Here is a 19963-nt window from a genome sequence, read left to right as displayed (position 1 = left end):
AGGATTGTAATAATCTTAGACTGTCAGATTTACTCTTTATTACAAAATCAATAAGACGACATAATTGTTTTAAAAACCCAATGATAGCCGCCACCCTGACTGCCTGGTGGAAGGCATTAGAAATGACAAATTCCCAATTGGCGCCCTGTGGGCTCTCTCCCATTTGGCATAACCCCGACTTTCAACTTAATAATCAGTCGTTCCATTTAAGCCTATGGGAGCAGAAAGGAATTACACACCTTCATCATCTTTTCTCAGATAATAAGTTTATATCGTATACAAACTTGGTCCAGAAATATGAAATAAAAAAGGGAAATTTCTTACATTATCTGCAAGTTAAAAATATGGTTAAGAAACAAATCCCAACACTTCAGGATACGCTCCAACTGCCTGTCTTAGCTAAAGATATTATAAAGCTTTCTCCAACAACAATAAAGAAAATATCAAAAATATATGTTATTTTTATACACAAATAAAACGTATTTACCGACTTTAAAATGGGAAAAAGACTTGTCTATAGTTCCGGAACCAGACTTTTGGACCCAAATCTGTGAAAATGTATTTAAAATGACCAAACAGACAAATTTGCAACTTATCCAATATAAGATACTTCATAGAACATATATTACACAATATATGATGAAAAAAATGGGACTCTCTGACTCCGACATTTGTCTCCAGTGCTCACAAAACACTGCCGATACTTATCTTCATGCTTTATGGTCATGTACTCCAGTGCTGCATTTCTGGACTAAAATCTTGGAAAAGCTCGCTGATATATTAAACTGTAGGCTTCCTTTATCTCCAAGATTGTGTTTACTAGGTGACTTAACAATAACTGAGCTACCATGTAAACAATCTCAATCTATATTTATAGCCCTTACTATTGCTAAAAAAATAATCCTTGTCAATTGGAAAAATAAACAATCTCTAAATATCGACCACTGGTTAAACTTACTAATAAATTATATCTCAATGGAAAAAATCTCTGCCTTAAATAAAAATCAAGTATCAAGATTTAAACAAATATGGTCTATGTACATAGAATATTTTAATCTCAATTTGGCAACTTAATCCTGCCAAGATTCTGCCTGTTAACGAGAGCCACCACATCGTTACAACTTCTGTTTTCGCTGCTTCTGTATTTGGTATTTTGTATCTGATTGTTTTTATTTTTATATAGTCAGGAACCTAGTTGCTGCTAGTGGGCTCGAGCATACCACACTATACGACACTATACTCAATAACTCCTTAAGATCTATTTCTAGTGGGCACTAAGCATCAACACTTGGTGTTACTGCATGCTAATTAGTCAATTTTCTTGACGCCGTCCCCTGTGGTCGGGCGGGGGTGGTTCTGCCCCCCCCCCCCCCCCGTTGTCTGCTCGGTGGCGGTTGCGTCTTGGCCGCTCCCTGGGCCCCCTGTGGGGTGCGGTGTTGGGGTGCTTCCCCTGGTGCCCGGGGCGGTGCCGTCCCGGCGCGGTCCGCTGCTCCGTGCCCGGCGGCGCGGTTCGGGGTGGGTGGGCCTCCGGTGTGCCCCATGGTTCCCTCTCCCCTCCCCCTTCCTCCCCCCCGTCGCCTCTCCCTCCTCGCCTCCTCCCGCCCATCCTCCTCTGCCTCCCGGTCCCTTTTCCCTTGTCGCCCTCCCTCCTCCTCCCCCCCCCCCCCGCCTTCTGCCCTGCAGCCGCCCTTTCGCCTTCTTGTCGTCTTCTCCCCGCTTCCCCCCCCCCCCCCCCCCTTCCCTGTCTGCCCTGCGGCCCCTCCCCCTCCCTCTCCCTGGGCCTGGGGCTCCCTCCCGGGCGTCGGGCTCCGGGGGCCGGGCGAGGGTTTGGGGCCTGCCCCACTCCGGTATAACTCCTGGCGCCCCGGGCGGGCTCCGGTGGCCGGTGGGCTGTCCGGTAGCCCTGCTGCGCTGGCTGTCCGCCCATTGTGGTGCCGGGTGGATGAGGTGGGGGGCGGGTGGGGGTGGGGGTGCTGGGGGGCGGGCGTGCCACCTACACCCGCCGGGTTGGGTGAGGCCCCGCTGGTCGCTCCTCTTCCTCACTTCACTAGCTTGCACTATACACTTTGTAAATATACACATAGGGCACACAACACATTTCTTGGTGGGGTGGGGAAGGGTGTAAACACCGTCTTCACCCTTCAACTCCCCTCCAATTTTAATGCACCTCACGTCCAAGGGGAGGGGTGAGTTGGGGCGGGGAGCCATCAGAGGGGATGGACTGCAGTGCCTGGCAGCGCTGTGGTCCCCCCCATTTGTGTCCCTGCCCCTCCACTTTGTCCCTCCATTCCCTTTTTTAATGCACCACACATATACATATTCATTTTTTTGGGGGGGATACGGGTGTGTCGGAGTAGGGGAAAATTTTTTCCCTCTGCTCCGACTCACCTGCTCCCAATTTTAATGCACCACACGCACACACTTGTATATACACTGGGTGGGGCCACATTCACGGTGTAAGGGTAGAGCTCGCCAGTCGGCGAGCTGGCGGACTCAGTAACAGGGTTAGGTGTCACTAGTACTCTGGCGTGACGACCGGGGCCTCTCCCCACCGGGCTCGGTGTTCTGGTGTTCCGCCTTCTCCCCTGGTGCTTCCTCCTCTGCTTCCCCCCTCCCGCCGCTGTGCAAATCTCGCGCGGCTGGAGGTGGGGTGGGCACACCTTCCCTCTCTGCGCTGCTGCCCGGTGCCGGTTTCCGGTGGGGTGGTGGGGGTTTCTCGCGGGGGGCCGGGTTCGCGGGGGGGGGGGGGGGGGCGTCGGGGGGGGGGGGGCGGCTTGTTTGGGGGGGGGTGGAGGTATGGGTGGGTGGGGGGTTGGGTGCTGGGGGTCGGGGTGTGTTCGGGGGTTTGGGGGTCGGGGGTGGTGGGGCCTGGGTCGTGGTGGATGGCGGGTTTGGGTGGGGTGCTGGGGGGGGGGGTCGTGGGGGGATGGGGGCTGGGGACCGGTGGGGCGCTGTGGGGGCCCGCTGGGCCTCGTTCTGCGGCCTTGGGCTCGGGGGTGTGGGCCGGGGCTGGGGCGGGGGTGTTCCGGGTGTCTGGGTCGGCTCGCCGACCGGTGTCCGCTCGGGTGGCTTGGGGGTGGCCTTGGTGCTGCCGCGGCCTGGGGATTCCGGGGGTGGGGGGGGGGTGGGGGGTGCTCGCTTTGCTGGACCGCGGTTGACGGCTTCTTTCTTTGGTGGTGGTCCTTATGCATGCCAGATCCGTCGCACCAGCATCTACTGAAACTCAACAGAAGTACCCTCTCCCTCCCACAGCCCCTTGAATCAGTTGGTGCTGGTGTCTGTGGTTCTCACTTTTCTTTATCTAGCCTTCCCTCCTTCCTCTCTTTAGTTTTTCCTCTGGTCACTTGAGATCTTAATTTATTAGAAGTATGAGGTTTCTGGGGTTGGCATAAGACTCTGGTTTTGTAACCACGCAGGAGGGGTCTTGTTGGTGCTGGACTTCACTTTGATGGATTGGATGTACTGGCTTCTATGGATCTCACTCTGCCTTATCGATCCTTCCCTCCTTCCTCTCTTTAGTTTTTCCTCTGGGCTCTTGAGATCTCGCTAAATTTGCTGGAATTTAGAGGCTTCCGGGGTTGGCGTAAGACTTTGATTTTGTAATCATGGGGAAGGCAGGAAGTGTTTGGTCGGTGCTGGATTTCACTTTGATTTACTTTTCTTTTCTCTTTATTTCTTTTTTTTCTGACCTTTTCTCTGGTCTCCTGACCATTTAAATCTCACGACTCTGGCAAGATTCTGAAGTACCTGGTTAAGGCGAAGGGTAATGGGATATTTATAAGGTTTTAGGTGAATGAATGAGTATAAATTTATACGTATTTGCACGCACGCACACGCACGCACGCGCACGCACGCAAACACACGCAAACGCACACACGCAAACGCACGCACGCACGCACGCAAACGCACGCACACATACACACAAAAAAAAAAAAAAGACAAAAAAAAAAGAGCAATGATGACAAGACGTTGAATCGGTAAGACTACCGAATGAACAATTCTGAGCTCTTTAAAAAAAAAAAAAAAAAAAAAAGGAAGGCGTGGCGTGGCTGACTTGGAAGACTTGGAGTGGCTGACTTGGAAGACTTGGCGTGGCTGACTTGGAAGACTTGGCGTGGCTGACTTGGAAGACTTGGCGTGGCGTGGAAGACTTGGAAGACGTGGATGACTTGGAAGACTTGGAAGGCGTGGATGACTCGGAAGGCGTGGATGACTCGGAAGACTTGGAAGGCGTGGATGACTCGGAAGACTTGGAAGGCGTGGATGACTCGGAAGACTTGGAAGGCGTGGATGACTTTGAAGACTTGGAAGGCGTGGAAGACTTTGAAGACTTGGAAGGCGTGGAAGACTTTGAAGACTTGGAAGGCGTGGAAGACTTTGAAGACTTGGAAGGCGTGGAAGACTTTGAAGACTTGGCGTGGAAGACTTTGAAGACTTGGCGTGGCGTGGAAGACTTGGCAGAAATGGCAGACTTGGCAGAAAGACAACACTGTGACATGCAACATGCAAACAATGCTCCCACACCCGCGTGAGACAAACACCACTCCCTATATACCAACACTAATGACACTAACAGGACACACCTGGGAGACACAGCAGGCAGGGGGAACCAATCAGCAACACACACGGGGAAGGGAAGACACAAGCAGGTGGACAAGGTTAATGATAACGAGACTGGGGAAAAACACACAAGAACACCAGACAACCAACACTCACCAAAATATAACAAAAACCCAACCCCAAACAAAATGAAATGTGACAGTTCCAAGCCTCCCAAATTTCAGACATAAATGTTTTATAAAACATAAAAATGAATCAAAACATGTAACAAATACATGTTACAATTAGATTATTGCACAATAAATGAGAGTTGTGCATAATGTAAATAACAAAGAATAGAGTAAAGAATAAAAATGATGGTCATTTACCTTTTTAACTGCTGTCCTCATCGTTTTTTGCCCTCTGGTTCATGTTCACCTATCTCAGAAGTGTTTTTTTTTTTTTTTGCCTGGTGTTTTGTAAAGAACTGATCTATGGATGTATTTATTTTTTATTTTTTAATAAACAATCCTTCGTTAATGTCCAATGCAAGCATCATCTTAGTGAGCAAACGCCAGACTGGTGAACACTTTTTCCGGGCGATTCTTTTAAACAAATTCTGAAACTTCATGGAAACTTCCGGTATGGCGAGGCATCTTTTTCAAAAAAAAAAAAGGCCCGAATCGTCGCAATTAAAAACTTACTGTGCCTTCATCAATCACCAATTGTTTGAATTGTTGCACAAATTCGTTGGCCGTTAGTTCATACATTTACGAAAAACTATCGGAACACCTCATGGGCCGCGGGATGAAAGATGAGGACACTGTAGAGACACCGCTCTAGTATACGCTCATATCTATGGTAGGTTCCTCTTAGCCAATGGGATGCCAGAACGATGCACAAACACCGATCTAGTATTTACGCTCATAGGTACCTATGGTAGGAAATATCCATAGCCGAAAGTATGTTGCGTTCGGTAATGTATTTTTACCTTTCGTATCTAGAAATTTCTTTCGTAACAAGAGGCAATATTTTCCCGTTGAGGAGTTTCGTAACTCGAAAATTTCGTATGAAGAGACGTTCGTAAGTAGAGGTTCCACTGTATATTTATAGTCAAGGCCTGAAGGTATCTCTATGACAAAATTCAGTTATAAATACAGCGCCACCTTGTCCTTGAGGCATAAAAAAAAGCAAACCCACTTACGGTATTTTGGACAAAATTTGTGAACTCATTGTAAGTGTTATGTAACAACTATTGCCTATGGCCCAGTCTACTCTCTAATTTTTTTTTTAAGTTTGCTTCTTCTAAAGCAAATTCTCTGCAGTTGCATAAATATTCCACTGCCCAGACAGGATCTAAGCTTGGTTAGCTCTGCAGGTGGTCACCCAACCACCAACAAAGCTCTTTTGAAGCCGCTGACCAGGTGACAAAGGAATTTATGCGTCTGCCGAAGGAGTGTATTCAAGCCCGTCTTCCCGGAGCCCGAACAAATGGCTCCAATGATTTGGAATACACAAACGACTGATCAAAGGAATGTTCATGACCTCTTATCAATCACAAAGGATATTCTGGCGTCTCGCCCTTCCAGGGGGAACGTCTAGATGGAGCAACAGCACCGTCAAGTGGTGAAATTTGGAACTATCCTTAGTGACATTTCATATAAGTAACCGCATTTTACACATTTATACCATGATAATTCTTGACAGATAACTGAACTACGAATGATTCATGTTATGTCTTTGTGTGTATGAACATCCTATTTCATTTGTACTCCATAAAGAATGAAAGATAATCAATATCTTTCAGTTCAGTCAGATTAGACAAGAAGAAGTTACCTCACAAGTTAGTTTATGATGCATTAATTACGATGTGTGTTAAACGGGTTGTGTGGGAAAACTGATTTGCCAGACTGACCAAATTTAATGCCAAATTATTAATCCCTTTAATAATTTTTTTTTAAAGTCTGCGCGAGCGAACAGAAGGGGTGCCACCACCTACTGAAGCCCCGCCCATAGACTTTAAAAAGACGAGGGGACCCCCTCGCTGTTCTCTCTTCCTCTTCCAAAAAAACTCTCTTCCAACATCATCATCCTCAGGCAAGTGTCCCAGCCTGCTCGAACTCTTTGTTCCAAGAAACTTGCCAACCATGTGGCTTTTTTTTTTCTGGCAGCAACCGTTGCCGAGAGCAGACACTCGCTCCACGCCACGCCAAAGCAGGTGCAAACTACAACGCTGACCCCAAAGACTCTTTTACTCCTTTTTTTTCTCTTTCCATCGGTGATCGCCCGCCAGCGGCGAGCTCAGCGGCCCCGGGGTACACTTGCTACGTACCGCCGGACTCAAGGTTGTTGCACCTAAGCCGCCCGCACCACCTGCTATTCGGTGGCACCCCGCCGCGGTGCCAGCTCACCTCCAACGGCTGGCATTCCCCGTACGCAGGCGCGTAGCGGACCGAGCTCCAACACCTGGAGTCGGACAGCTGCCCGGCAGAATCAACCTCGCCGGAGAATCAACCTTGCCGAGTCGCCAACCAATCAAGGGACGAGCCGCGCAACTACGTCAGCCCCCGAGCGGCTTCCCTTGCTCACCTGTGGAATAAACCCTTTTTGATTTTCTTGCCTTTTTTCCAACGAACATTGACTATTTTTCCCCCTTTTTCACAAGATCCTTTTGCTCGTTCGACGCAAACGATTCTCGTAAGTGTGCGTTTGATTTCTAGCTCGGCGTATCCACTGTGTGCCACTTACGTTTGAAACATATCACCAATCTGGCAGGTCAAATTTCTCTTTTCCCTGTTTCCTTATTCATTCGCGTTCCTTCCTTATTTTCATTCGCTTTATTTTATTTCTCTTCTGACGGTAGAATAGTTAGATAGGCAGTGTTTTGATTCTGTAGTGTAGCAATCGTGAATAAATGTATGTTTTATTAACTCTATTCCGCCTAAGTCATCTATGTTTCCGAGTGGATTATTATTCTTTTGTTAGTACAACGAACCACCGAATATCGAGTGTGGCGACTTTAGATTATAAATGATTGAGGAAGGAAGGATTTTGGTCGTTGTTTGCTCCTGTTAACCCAAAGCAAAACCAACGTGGTGCCCCTTGAGGTTATCGAGGTAAATATAATTTACCTCTGTAACGTCCAGATTATTAATTCGTCCAAAAGACGACCCAATTATCGCTACATAATGGTGCCGGCCGTGTGAGGCTATATAACATAAGAAGATCCACTCGAAAATACAAGACTTTGGACTTGAAAAGTAAAACACATTTCACGTAGTGTACCTAATCATTTGGCTCTGTGTAAAAAGGAAAACATTTCTGCTTACATAGAACTGCACTGACTTTAACCTTCAGCGTTGAATCGAGCGTCTGTTAGCCGCCATCTTGTGTGTGTTACCACCGGAGTGGCTTGCTATAAGTAAACGAGAATAACGGGGTTGATTGATGGAAGAAAAGAAAGAGCCGGTCACCGTTTGAGAAAACAGTGGCTTGTATTTGAAAACGTACGTGATAGAACTCGAGTTGTGCAACTTTTAAATTTCAGCTGGCTGAATTTGAAGTTGTTTGTCTTTGTGTTGTTGTGTTTCCGGAGCTTGAAGCCGCCCACGACCGAGTGAAGGTCATCGAGACCCAGCTGGTTGACGTTAAAGCGCAGCTGGATGAGGCAGAAGCCCGCGCAGATGCGGCGCTAGTCGAAAATCTGGGCAGTGATGCAGATGAGTCTGCTTTCACTCCCGACTCCCATCAAAAGATTGGTGAGTTAACCCAAGCTCTTGCGTCCGCCGAAGAGACAAATCGAGAGCAAGAACAACTGCTGAGATCCGCGGCAAATGAAATTCACAAACTAAAAGCAGAGGTGACTGACTTGACTGAACGACCGTCAAAAGACCAACTTTGGCTAGCAGAAGCTAATTACTTTCGGGTTAGTTCGTCGCTAGCTCAGTCAACCGATGAAGTGAAGCGCCTCCAATTTCAGGTACAGACCTTTAGGGAGGAACGTAATGCCGAAGTGGACCGCTCATATGACCTGCGAACCAAATTAGCATTGACTGAAGCCGCGGTTACCCGCCTCCGACAATGCCAGCAGGAATATGAGACAGAGTTAGCTCATGTTAAACATGAGTTACAACGCGCGCAGCAGTTAAATGAGGTCTCCCGAGGAGCCTCCCGGCTGGGAGCTCCACCCCCACACAGACCTCCTGATCCCAGAGCCACAGCACCACAGCTCAAACTGCCACCTGAGTCCGGAACCGCCTGGAGGACGCCGCCAGTGACCACCGCCGCTTTAGGCCTGGCACCTCCAATGGCCGCCTCCCCACACGTTTTTGGGCCATCAGGTAATGACAGTTTCCAACGTGGATCCATGTCGACTCCCCCGTTGGAGAGACAAATGGGCGTGGCCTGGAAAGATTTGGACAAGCTGGCTCGAAACATAGCCAAATTCGAACCGAAACCAGGGGGTTCCCACAACACAACAGAGTACTTGAAAGACATCAACTATCATCTCCAGAGGTTCCCAATGGCAACCGTGGAAGATACGTTGTACTTGATTAAAATGACGTCCAGCCGAGCAGTCAATAGACTGCTGGAACGGCAGCCCACTGATGTGTTGTCTGACCCCTTGGCACTGCACCAAGCCATCTCACGCGAGTTTGACGGCTCCCCTGGGTTGCCGGGCATGGAAGTCGCCATGTTCGGCAAACAGGGAAAGCAGGAGTCTCCTCAGGCTTTCTATAGTCGTCTTCGCGATGCCTATTTTGGGACTCGTAACGAGCCCAACATGGAGGAAGATCCTGGTTTTAAAACGTTGTTTGTCCGAAACCTCCAACAAAACCTTAACCACTACTTGGGACTGGCTTCTGCTTCCTGCTTTCCTAGTGTGTAGACGCAATCTGCTCTGCTCCTGCTTTGCTTTGCATTCTTTCAGCTGATAACTTCTTTTTTTCTTTCTTTTTCTGGGATTTTTCCTGGATATTTGCCTCGATGTGGCTGTACTACCTTTTTGTTTGGTAGATACAACCAGCTGGGCGCATTTTTCAACATTTTTTATTTTTTATTTGGGAAACTCCTCACGATAACGTGAGCACGGCCTGCTAATCAGCACGCGACTGCTACTAGCAGCATGGCTGGACGAATGATGCCTTCCATCTCGACCGATGAATACCACAAACTTCTTCAGAAGATGGCAGTGCTGGAGACAAGAATGCACCGCCTTGAAATGTTTGTGGAGGTGAATGGAAAATCGTGGAATGACACCACACTGCCAATGTCTCCAAACGGTGGTCATGAGCATGCTAACAAACAGCTAGCTCCATCCACCGACCCTCTGTGGAATGTGCTGGGAGCAAAGCCAAAACTGAGCAGTCGTCGCCCAACAACTGGACCTGACCGCCAACTAATGCCTGAGGAAACACGTCGGCCTATGCAAAAGGCTACCTCAACCCCAAGAAATCAGTCTTGGACGTTAGTACCAGCAAGAAAAAGGAAACCGTCTCTTGGCCGACGAAGACAAAATACTGATATCGAACTGAGAAACAGGTTTGCCGTGCTGTCGCCGAGCCAGCAAGCCTCGGGGGATCACAGCACCAGTCAAAGGTATGAAACCGGACCTCCTCAGCAAATCCGTTCAGCTACTGAAACACAAACACTGATAATAGGCGACAAAGCCTTGTTTGGTGTTAAACGTCTGTGCAGCAGAAAAAACACAAAAGTTCTGTGTTTTGCTAATGACATGGTGCTGGACATTTCTGAAAAAGTCGACAAGATTGCTACTGACTACCCGACTGTGAGATCGATTGTGATTCACACAGGAGCATTCGATGTGTTGAAAAAACAGTCGGAGATACTGAAGCAAGACTTTATTACCCTTCTACACAAGATAATATGCCTAAACGCAGAGGTTTTTCTGAGTGGTCCTCTGCCTACTGTCCGACCAGGTGATGAGCGTTTCAGTCGGATTATGTCACTCTCGAGATGGCTGAAAAGCATCTGTGCTTCTTACTCAGTGAACTTTATTGACAATTTTTCTATGTTTTGTGAACGTCGCCATCTTTTCCAACGCAATGGGATTTATCTCAATAAGCAGGGAGTCAGATTACTGACAGCCAACATCTTCCATAGCGTGCGTCACTGGACGCTATGTTCCCAAAACAAAGGACATGAAACACAACAACCGATAAGAAGAGGATCTGGTGAGGCTGGCTCACTATCTTGCACTCCCTGCCCTTCAGAACAGATTGATTTGTCCTCATCTGCCCACACTCCAAACACCGAACATCCAGCTCCCCTGCTCCCGAACGACACCTGCCAAACACCACCACGACCACCACCACCAGTTTCACTACCAGATGCACCCCTGCGCTGTTCATCGCCCCCAAGCGACAACTGCCAGACAGCGCCACTACCGGATTCACTGCCGGATGCACCCCCGCGCTGTGCACCGCCCCCGAATGACCCGATGACTGACTCGCCAGCGAGTCTCACCAACAGGTTGAGCAATCTGGTCAATCTGTCCATACAGCTAAATAAAAGTCTCTCCAGGCAGCTGCCTGCTGATGACGGTTCGCCCATGCTCCCCCCAAGACGCCACATTCAGCTATCCACTAATCGTCTGACTCCACCAAGCCTCAGCATACAGCTCCCCACCCGCCGACCTCCATCTTTGGCTATGGAGAATCTCAACTACAGCTCGGTCTGATATGTTTTGGGTCCAGACTACATATACAATATAAAAAACGTGTGTTCCCAGAATAAGTCAGGACCCAAGGAAGCTTGTAGCATTCCTGTGATTACAAGAAATAGAAAGTTGGCAAAAGAAATGAGAAGAAATAAGTCAGAAGCTACAAACCAAGTCAGTATAGCTTGTGAACCTCTGACTAAACCAGCGTCTCCGATTGCCACTGTGAGACTAGCGCTACTAAATACAAGATCACTAGTTAACAAATCATTGTTGATTCATGACATTATTATGACATATGATCTTGACTTATTTCTCCTCAGTGAAACATGGCTAACAGAAGGTTCCTGCAACACAGTTCTCAATGAGGCAACACCAACAAATTTTAGTTTCATGAACAAATGTCGTAATGGCAAAAAAGGTGGTGGACTTGCTGCCATTTTTAAATCTCTATTTCAGTGTAAAGAAATTTCATTGGGAAGCTTTAATTCATTTGAATATCTTAGTCTTTTTGTAAAAGGTGAACCAAACATCGTCATTGTCATTATTTATAGACCTCCAAAACAAAAAGGCAGATTCATGGAGGAATTTGAAGAAATGCTGTCAGTAATTTGTACCGACTATGATTATCTGGTCTTAACTGGAGACTTTAACATTCATGTTGACAACAACTTGGATAAAAATACCAAAGAATTTTGTAATATACTTGATACTTTTGGTCTCTCACAACATGTAAAAGGTCCAACACACAATCAAGGTCACATTCTTGATCTCGTCATCTCTAAAGGTGTTGACATTTTATCTGTTGAGGTGAAAGATCTGGCTATTTCAGATCATTCCTGTGTGTTTTTTGAATTACAAACAATCCCAGAAGTTCAAACAACTACTGTCTCGATTAAAAAAAGGTACATAAATGAGAATACAAGCAACATGTTTATGGAATTAATGGCTGCATCACCAACTGTAAATGCAGAGACCGTTGATGAACTTCTGGATGAATTCACCTCAAAAATCTCAAATGTTTTGGATGCTGTTGCTCCTATTAAAACTAAGACCATTTCATCCCGAACTAAAACACCTTGGAGGTGTACTACCAACATAATGACTTTGAAATCTAAATGCAGAAAAGCAGAGCGAAAGTGGAGAAAAACTAAACTCCAAGTTCATTTTGACCTGTACAGACAATGTCTTTGTCATTTTAACCAAGAGTTAGTAATAGCTAGACAACAACACTTTTCTGAAATTATTAGTAGGAACCTCAACAATACACGCACTCTATTTGGCGTGGTTGACAAACTTACAAATCCCCCAAATCAAACAGCGCCAGAACTCCTCTCAACAGATAAATGCAATGAATTTGCCTGCTACTTTAGTGAAAAAGTACAAGCCATCAGGTCAAACATTGTTACAAACCAGCAAAATAACAAAACGATGCTGCACTTAAAATCACCTAGGAATAATTTAATTACCATGACAGAATTTGACTCAGTGGATCAAAATACTGTAGTAGACTTGGTTCAGCAATTGAAACCTTCCACGAGCTGTCTTGACACAATTCCATCTGGCTTTTTCAAAACCATTGTGAAATCTGTTCAGATCGATTTACAACAAATAATTAATTGCTCACTTCAATCAGGTGAACTTCCTAAATGTCTGAAAGTAGCCGCCGCCAAGCCCATTCTAAAAAAGAGAACACTGGATGTCTCCCTGCTAGCAAATTATAGACCAATCGCAAACCTTCCCTTCGTAACTAAAATAGTTGAAAAAGTGGTTTTTAATCAACTCAGCAATTTTTTGAGCTTAAACGGACTTTTGGATAAATTCCAGTCAGGTTTCCGACCTCATCACAGTACAGAAACAGCTCTGATTAAAGTACTGAATGATATAAGATTGAGCACTGATGCAGGGAAGGTATCAGTGCTCGTCTTGTTGGACCTCAGTGCAGCATTTGACACGATTGATCATAATATACTGTTAGACAGGCTGGAAACTTGGGTGGGATTAAATGGAACAGTCCTTAAATGGTTCAGGTCCTATTTGGAGGAAAGGAGTTACTTTGTGACCATTGGAAATTTTGAATCTGATCGAAAGGGGGTCCCTCAAGGGTCAGTCCTTGGACCCCTGTTGTTCAGTCTGTATATGTTACCTTTGGGTCAAATGCTTCAGAACATCGATGTTGACTATCATAGTTATGCAGATGACACACAACTGTATTTATCTATGTCCCCAAATGACAGCAGTTCTATTAACGCATTGTGTCATTCTCTAGAGCAAGTTAACAACTGGATGAACCAAAATTTCCTTCAGCTGAACGAAAACAAAACGGAGCTCATTGTTTTCGGCAATAAAGAAAAGAGGATTGCTGTTAAAAAACAGCTTGAGTCACTGTCTTTAGAAACTAAAGACCAAGTTCGAAATCTTGGGGTATTAATAGACTCAGATCTGACCTTCAGTAATCATATTAAATTTATCACTAAAACAGCCTTTTACCAGCTGAAAAACATATCCAGACTGAAGGACTGCATGCTTCAAGCAGACCAAGAGAAGCTTATCCATGCTTTTATCTCCAGCAGACTAGATTACTGTAACGGTCTTCTGACTGGACTCTCTCAAAAGAACATGAGACAATTGCAGCTCATTCAGAACGCTGCAGCTCGAGTTCTGACCAAAACAAAAAGATCAGAACATATTACTCCAGTACTTAAGGATTTACACTGGCTCCCTGTCAGCTGTAGAATCGATTTTAAAGTTCTGCTACTCGTCTATAAATCACTAAATGGTTTGGGTCCTGAATATATCCAAGAAATGCTGATTGAGTACAAGCCCAGCAGGGCTCTGAGATCTACAGACTCGGGCCAACTAGTGGAACCCAGAGTTCGAAGCAAACATGGTGAAGCTGCATTTAGCTATTATGCTGCACACAGATGGAATAGGCTGCCAACAGAAGTGAAGTCAGCCCCGAGTGTAAATGCTTTCAAATCCAGGTTAAAAACTTTGCTTTTTTCTTATACCTTTGATTAGGGACTTTTAAACAGCTTTAATTAAGTGTTTTTTTTAATTATTATTTGTATTTTTATTTTTATTTTTATTTTTTTTTAATTTTTTTATTTTTTTTTTATTTTTTTTTTATTTTTTTTATTTTTATCATTATCATTTTAAACTTCTTTTTGTTAAATTTTTTAAAGTTTGTTGAATAATGTTTTAAGATTGTTAGTTTGTAACCTATTTTTATTTATTTTTCTTCCTCTGAATGTTAACTACTGTTTTTTGATGCTTATGTGTTGTCTTTCCTCGTGTAAAGCACATTGAGTTGCCTTGTGTATGAAATGTGCTATACAAATAAACTTGCCTTGCCTTGCCTTGCCTTTGTGTCCTGAGACACTGAATAGCTCGCAGCTACGTGACTTAGCAGCTAGGGGCTATGCAAAGCTAAAATTATCCGCCCCCAAGGTAGGCGACGCAGGAATTTATAAAGTGGACGTGGGTCTCCCTTCGGAGCTGGAGGGAGCTTGCTCCTTTGCTCCGAGGGAAGACCAGACTGAATCAAAAAAGTCAAAACAGTCCCGCGCCCCGCGAAACCGGAAACCGCGCTCCAAAACCGACTACTCGCGTGACGAGAAATCGGACGGAGAAAAGCAAGCTGACGACCGCCGGCGCTCCAAATTTGCTAAAGGTAAGCCCGATTCGCGCTATCATTCAATACGTGATAAAGTCGAACGCGCGCCAGCAACCGATTCCTGCCGCGAGTCCCGGAACCGCCAAGTCGACTCCGAGACTGACCACAATTCAGTTGCCGACGGCATATTTTTTTATTTTTTATTTATTTATTTATTTTTTTTATTTTATTTTTTATTTTTTTATTTTTTTAACAGCTCAGAATTGTTCATTCGGTAGTCTTACCGATTCAACGTCTTATCATCATTGCTCTTTTTTTTTTTTGTGTGTGTGTGTGCGTGCGTTTGCGTGTGTGCGTTTGCGTGCGTGCGTTTGCATGCGTGCGTGCGTGCGCGTGCGTGCGTGTGCGTGCAAATACGTATACATTTATACTCATTAATTCACCTAAAGCCTTATAAATATCCCATTACCCTTCGCCTTAACCAGGTACTTCAGAATCTTGCCAGAGTCGTGAGGTTTAAATGGTCAGGAGACCAGAGAAAAGGTCAGAAAAAAATAAAGAGAAAAGAAAGATAAATCAAAGTGAAATCCAGCACCGACCAAACACTTCCTGCCTTCCCCATGATTACAAAATCAAAGTCTTACGCCAACCCCGGAAGCCTCTAAATTCCAGCAAATTTAGCGAGAGCTCAAGAGACCAGAGGAAAAACTAAAGAGAGGAAGGAGGGAAGGATCGATAAGGCAGAGTGAGATCCATAGAAGCCAGTACATCCAATCCATCAAAGTGAAATCCAGCACCAACAAAACCCCTCCTGCGTGGTTACAAAACCAGAGTCTTATGCCAACCCCAGAAACCTCAAACTTCCAATAAATTGAGATCTCAAGTGACCAGAGGAAAAACTAAAGAGAGGAAGGAGGGAAGGATAGATAAAGCAAAGTGAGATCCACAGACACCAGCACCCACTGATTCAAGGGGCTGTGGGAGGGAGAGGCTACTTCTGTTGCGTTTCAGTAGATGCTGGTGCGACGGATCTGGCATGCATAAGGACCACCACCAAAGAAAGAAGCCGTCAGCCGCGGTCCAGCAAAGCGAGCACCGCCCCCCCCGAAATCCCCAGGCCGCGGCAGCACCAAGGCCACCCCCAAGCCACCCAAGCGGACACCGGTCGGCGAGCCGACCCAGACGCCCGGATTGCCGACGGCATATTGAAGGCACTCCTGAAATTGTCAAAAGACTCGTCAAAAGACCCGTCTTTATGATTAACCGACGGCCGGATGCCCACTGAAGTGACCCACCAGCAGAAGTCACCAGCGGAGCCTCCAGTAGCCGACACTCAGACACCTACTAACAACTCCGCGCCGTGTCACAAGCTAATCGTCGACCGCTCCGCCTACGGCGGTGCCCACTTACCGTTAGCGCCTTCTCACCTACTAACACAAAGCTGGAGTCTGTCGCGATGGTACACTGGTCCATTGGCCCCATAGAATTCATTCATCCAGTCTATGTGGGACCCATTGAGTCCGTCCCCCTTCTTATTGGCCAAGACCTGTTGTTTTGCTTCCAACCCATCATAGACTACCAGAGACTCCAGATTTGGGCCCAGGTGCGGCAGGCCCTGCCGACCTTTCCTTCTGGCCCTGACCAGGCTCAGCTCTGCACTGTGACTCGGGCGCAGCCACCCCCCGGGGAAGCAGACGACCCCACAGAGAGCTGGGACACCACTCAGACAGAGGCCGGACCCGTCGCGACAAAGGACCGGCTGAGAAGCCATAACACCTTCCTTTGTGACCTTGACCCACCACCGCCTGATGCAGGGTACGCCCCACGCATCATCGGAGGTGTCCACGTGCAAGGTGCACCTGTTCTTGACGCTGTCCTCGCCTTGTGGGCTGACAAATCAGCCATTTCTGCAGCATTCGCTGACAACTTGCGAGATCTCGACCCGAACATTCTTTTCGTCTCCAAGTCTTGCCGGTTTCCGTTGAACACGGAACCTCCTCTTACAATAACTGCAGTGGGCGTGTGCGCCTTAAACCTTCAGTGGAAGCAACACTCACTGACCCACTACTTCTTGGTTGTCCCGGACGCGCCTCACACCCTTTTCGTGGGTGCAGATTTGCTTGTTGATCTTGCCGTCCATGTGGACACCATCAACAACGTGCTGTGGTCCCTCACCAACTCGGAACCTCTAGCTTGTGTTCCCAGTCTTCCAAACATGAAGTCCGGGCAGACCATCCCAGATGCTTGCGAAGTCTTAAACGAGGATGAAGTGATCGCTCCGGCGACCACGATCAACATTCCGATTCGCTTGGTGGCGCGAGCTAACCAGGTCTTGAATGCTCACTCCGCTTTCTTTCAACCTTCATCAGAATTCATGAACCTGTCGTTACTCTTGGAGGCCACGCCCATCGTGGACGCCTCCCTCACCACTCTGATCTTGGTTCACAATCCCCTTGCGTACGACGTTCGCATACCAAAAGCGACCCGTCTGGGCCTGCTCATCCGTTCCGACTTCCACGACTTCACTCTAACGGTGCCTGTGGTTGGACACATCCCATCTGACTTGTTCTTGACTGAAGACACCAGTGGCCGAAGACTCACCAGGCCATCTCAGCTTGTTATGGTCAACCCTGCCGGTCCCACCAACGATGAAGACATCGTCCGGGTGGACCTGGGGACAGACCAACAACTGGTGATTTACGCCTTGAGCGCGTTGCCTCCAGCGCCCTCTAGCATTCCCTCTGGAAACCCAGAGACACCTCAACCAACCACGACTACAAATGGGGACCTTCGACCGTACCCAGAGTTCGAGGTGCACCTCCAAGAAGTTCTGCACCGCGCCGCCGCGCTCCGGTCCGAACAGGACCGCGAACGTTTGCGCACCGTGTTAATGAAATACACACCTTCTTTTGCCAAGGACTCCTTGGATTGCGGGTTGACGGCACTACATGTGGTCCGCATCCCGACTCAGCCCGGCGCTCCTCCAACTTTCGTGCTCCAGTACAAGATTCCGATAGCTTCTTACGAACCAGTACAGAAGACTATCGACGCCATGCTGGAAAAGGGCATCATTCGCCCCTGTAACAGCACCTATTCGGCTCCATTGTGGCCAGTCTTGAAGCCAAACGGCACATGGAGGCCGACCATCGACTATCGCAAACTGAACCAACAGGTTCCTCTTTCGCGATGGCCCATGACACAACTTGAACAGGAACTTCCCAAGGTTCGAGATGCCAAATTCTTCACCACCATCGATGTGGCTTCGGGGTTCTGGACGATCCCAGTAGACCCCAGGGATCAATACAAGTTGGCATTCACCTTTGGCAACAAACAGTACACTTTCAACCGGTGTCCATTCGGCTACGCCAACTCGCCAGCCGAATTTAACATCTTCCTCAACAAGGCGTGCCCTGACGCCGCCGCCAGGGGCAACCTCATTTATGTCGATGACATTATGATGAGGAGCTCCTCTTTGGATGACCACTTGATGGAAATCGACCACGTTCTTGGACAGCTGTCTTCTGCAGGCGCCAAACTGTCCCTCATGAAAGGTCAGTGGTGTCGCATGAAGGTCAACTACGTGGGGATCTTGGTCGGGCCAAACGGGATTGAACCACAATCCAGCCGTATTCAAGGCCTTCTTGACATCAAAACCCCCACCGATGTGTCAAAACTGTGCAGCTTCCTTGGCGTGTGCAACTATTCGCGCCAGTTCATTGAAAACTTTGCTGACATAGCACGCCCTCTTACTAACCTGCTGAAGAAAGATACGGCCTTCGATTGGGGTGACGAACAAAACAACGCGATGAATATGCTAAAACAAAAGCTGGGCTCCGCCCCCTGTCTCGCGTACCCCGATAGCAACAAGGAATTTTTCTTGGAAGCAGGATTCTCCGACCATTGTTTGAGTGCGGGTCTATACCAAATGTACGACCAGGATAAACGCGTCGTGGCGTACGCCAGTAAAACGTTGAACGGCCCCGAGTTGAAATACTCCGACTGCGAAAAAGCCCTGCTTTCCACAGTATGGGCAATCATACATTTCTCAAACTACATTGGATGCCAAAAAGTAACGATTGATACTAACCATCATCCGGTTACTTTTCTTAACAACCAACGTATTCGAGATGGCGTCGTAACAAACGCGCGCATTGCCGGCTGGCTTATGGCGTTACAAAGTTACGATGTTCGAGTCCGGTACACGAAAAACGCAAAGTTACCGCTGGGTACCGATCTAGCGATTTGCCAGAACTGTGTGTCAACTTCCCCGACCCCGCCGACAGACGTCGCCGTGGCACCGATGCCGGAATTCCCGCGTCACCGCTATTTTGAGGAACATGTCTGCAAAGACATGCCTACAGCTTACGTGGATGGCTGCTCTTACCACCACCAAACCCAGCTGCAGGCTGGGGTGGGCATCGCTTGGGTCGACAACACACCGTGCAAACCACTGCAATTCCAATTGGGCCCCCACTCTTCTCAATATGCGGAAATCGCTGGCATCCTGATTACACTCAAATTGGCAGTTGAAAACGGTGTCGCGGTGCTGGTTATCTGCACTGACTCAAACTATGCCCGCCTCGCCTTCACCTGTCATCTACCGGTGTGGCGTCGAAATGGTTTCCTTACGTCAGCGAAGAAACCCGTTAAACACCGCGACCTCATTTTGACATGCGACCATTTGGTTTCCTCCAATGATATGCATGTCTATTGGAAAAAGGTCCGGGGACACTCAAAAGTCCCAGGACCTGACAAACATTTTAACGACCTAACGGACACGTTAGCCAAACAAGGGGCCCTCAATGGGACTCCTTGGACATTTGATACAGCTTGGCTACCCACCCAGCCCACCCCGGAGGTCCACGTTGTCACGCGCCGCCGCGCTGCGGCCGCCGCTGAGTCTCGCGACGCCCCCACACGAACCCCTACGGGGCCCGTGGCGTGCATACCGCCCATCCGAACCTCCGACTTGGTCGCCCAACAGGCCGGCGACCCCGCGCTTTTCAAAATAATTCAGCACCTTTCTGATCCTGTCGCCAACCCCGTGTCGCCTGACGCGTTGAGTGACGACAGCGACTTCAAAGACTTGCTCTCCGTGTTGCAAAGGCTGCGTCTCGTTAAGGGCCTTC

The 19963-nt window shown here is 47.6% G+C and overlaps 1 protein-coding gene across 3 annotated transcripts in view; it reads right to left on the bottom strand.

The window, feature by feature from the left end:
• The window catches only part of mix23 (mitochondrial matrix import factor 23), a 119936-nt gene that overhangs the window by 26576 nt on the left and 73397 nt on the right, over window positions 1-19963 (bottom strand). The window lies entirely within an intron of this gene.

Source organism: Festucalex cinctus, chromosome 20, assembly GCF_051991245.1.
Source record: "Festucalex cinctus isolate MCC-2025b chromosome 20, RoL_Fcin_1.0, whole genome shotgun sequence".
Classification (NCBI taxonomy): Eukaryota; Metazoa; Chordata; class Actinopteri; order Syngnathiformes; family Syngnathidae; genus Festucalex; species Festucalex cinctus.
This window is presented reverse-complemented; position numbering and strand designations above follow the sequence as displayed.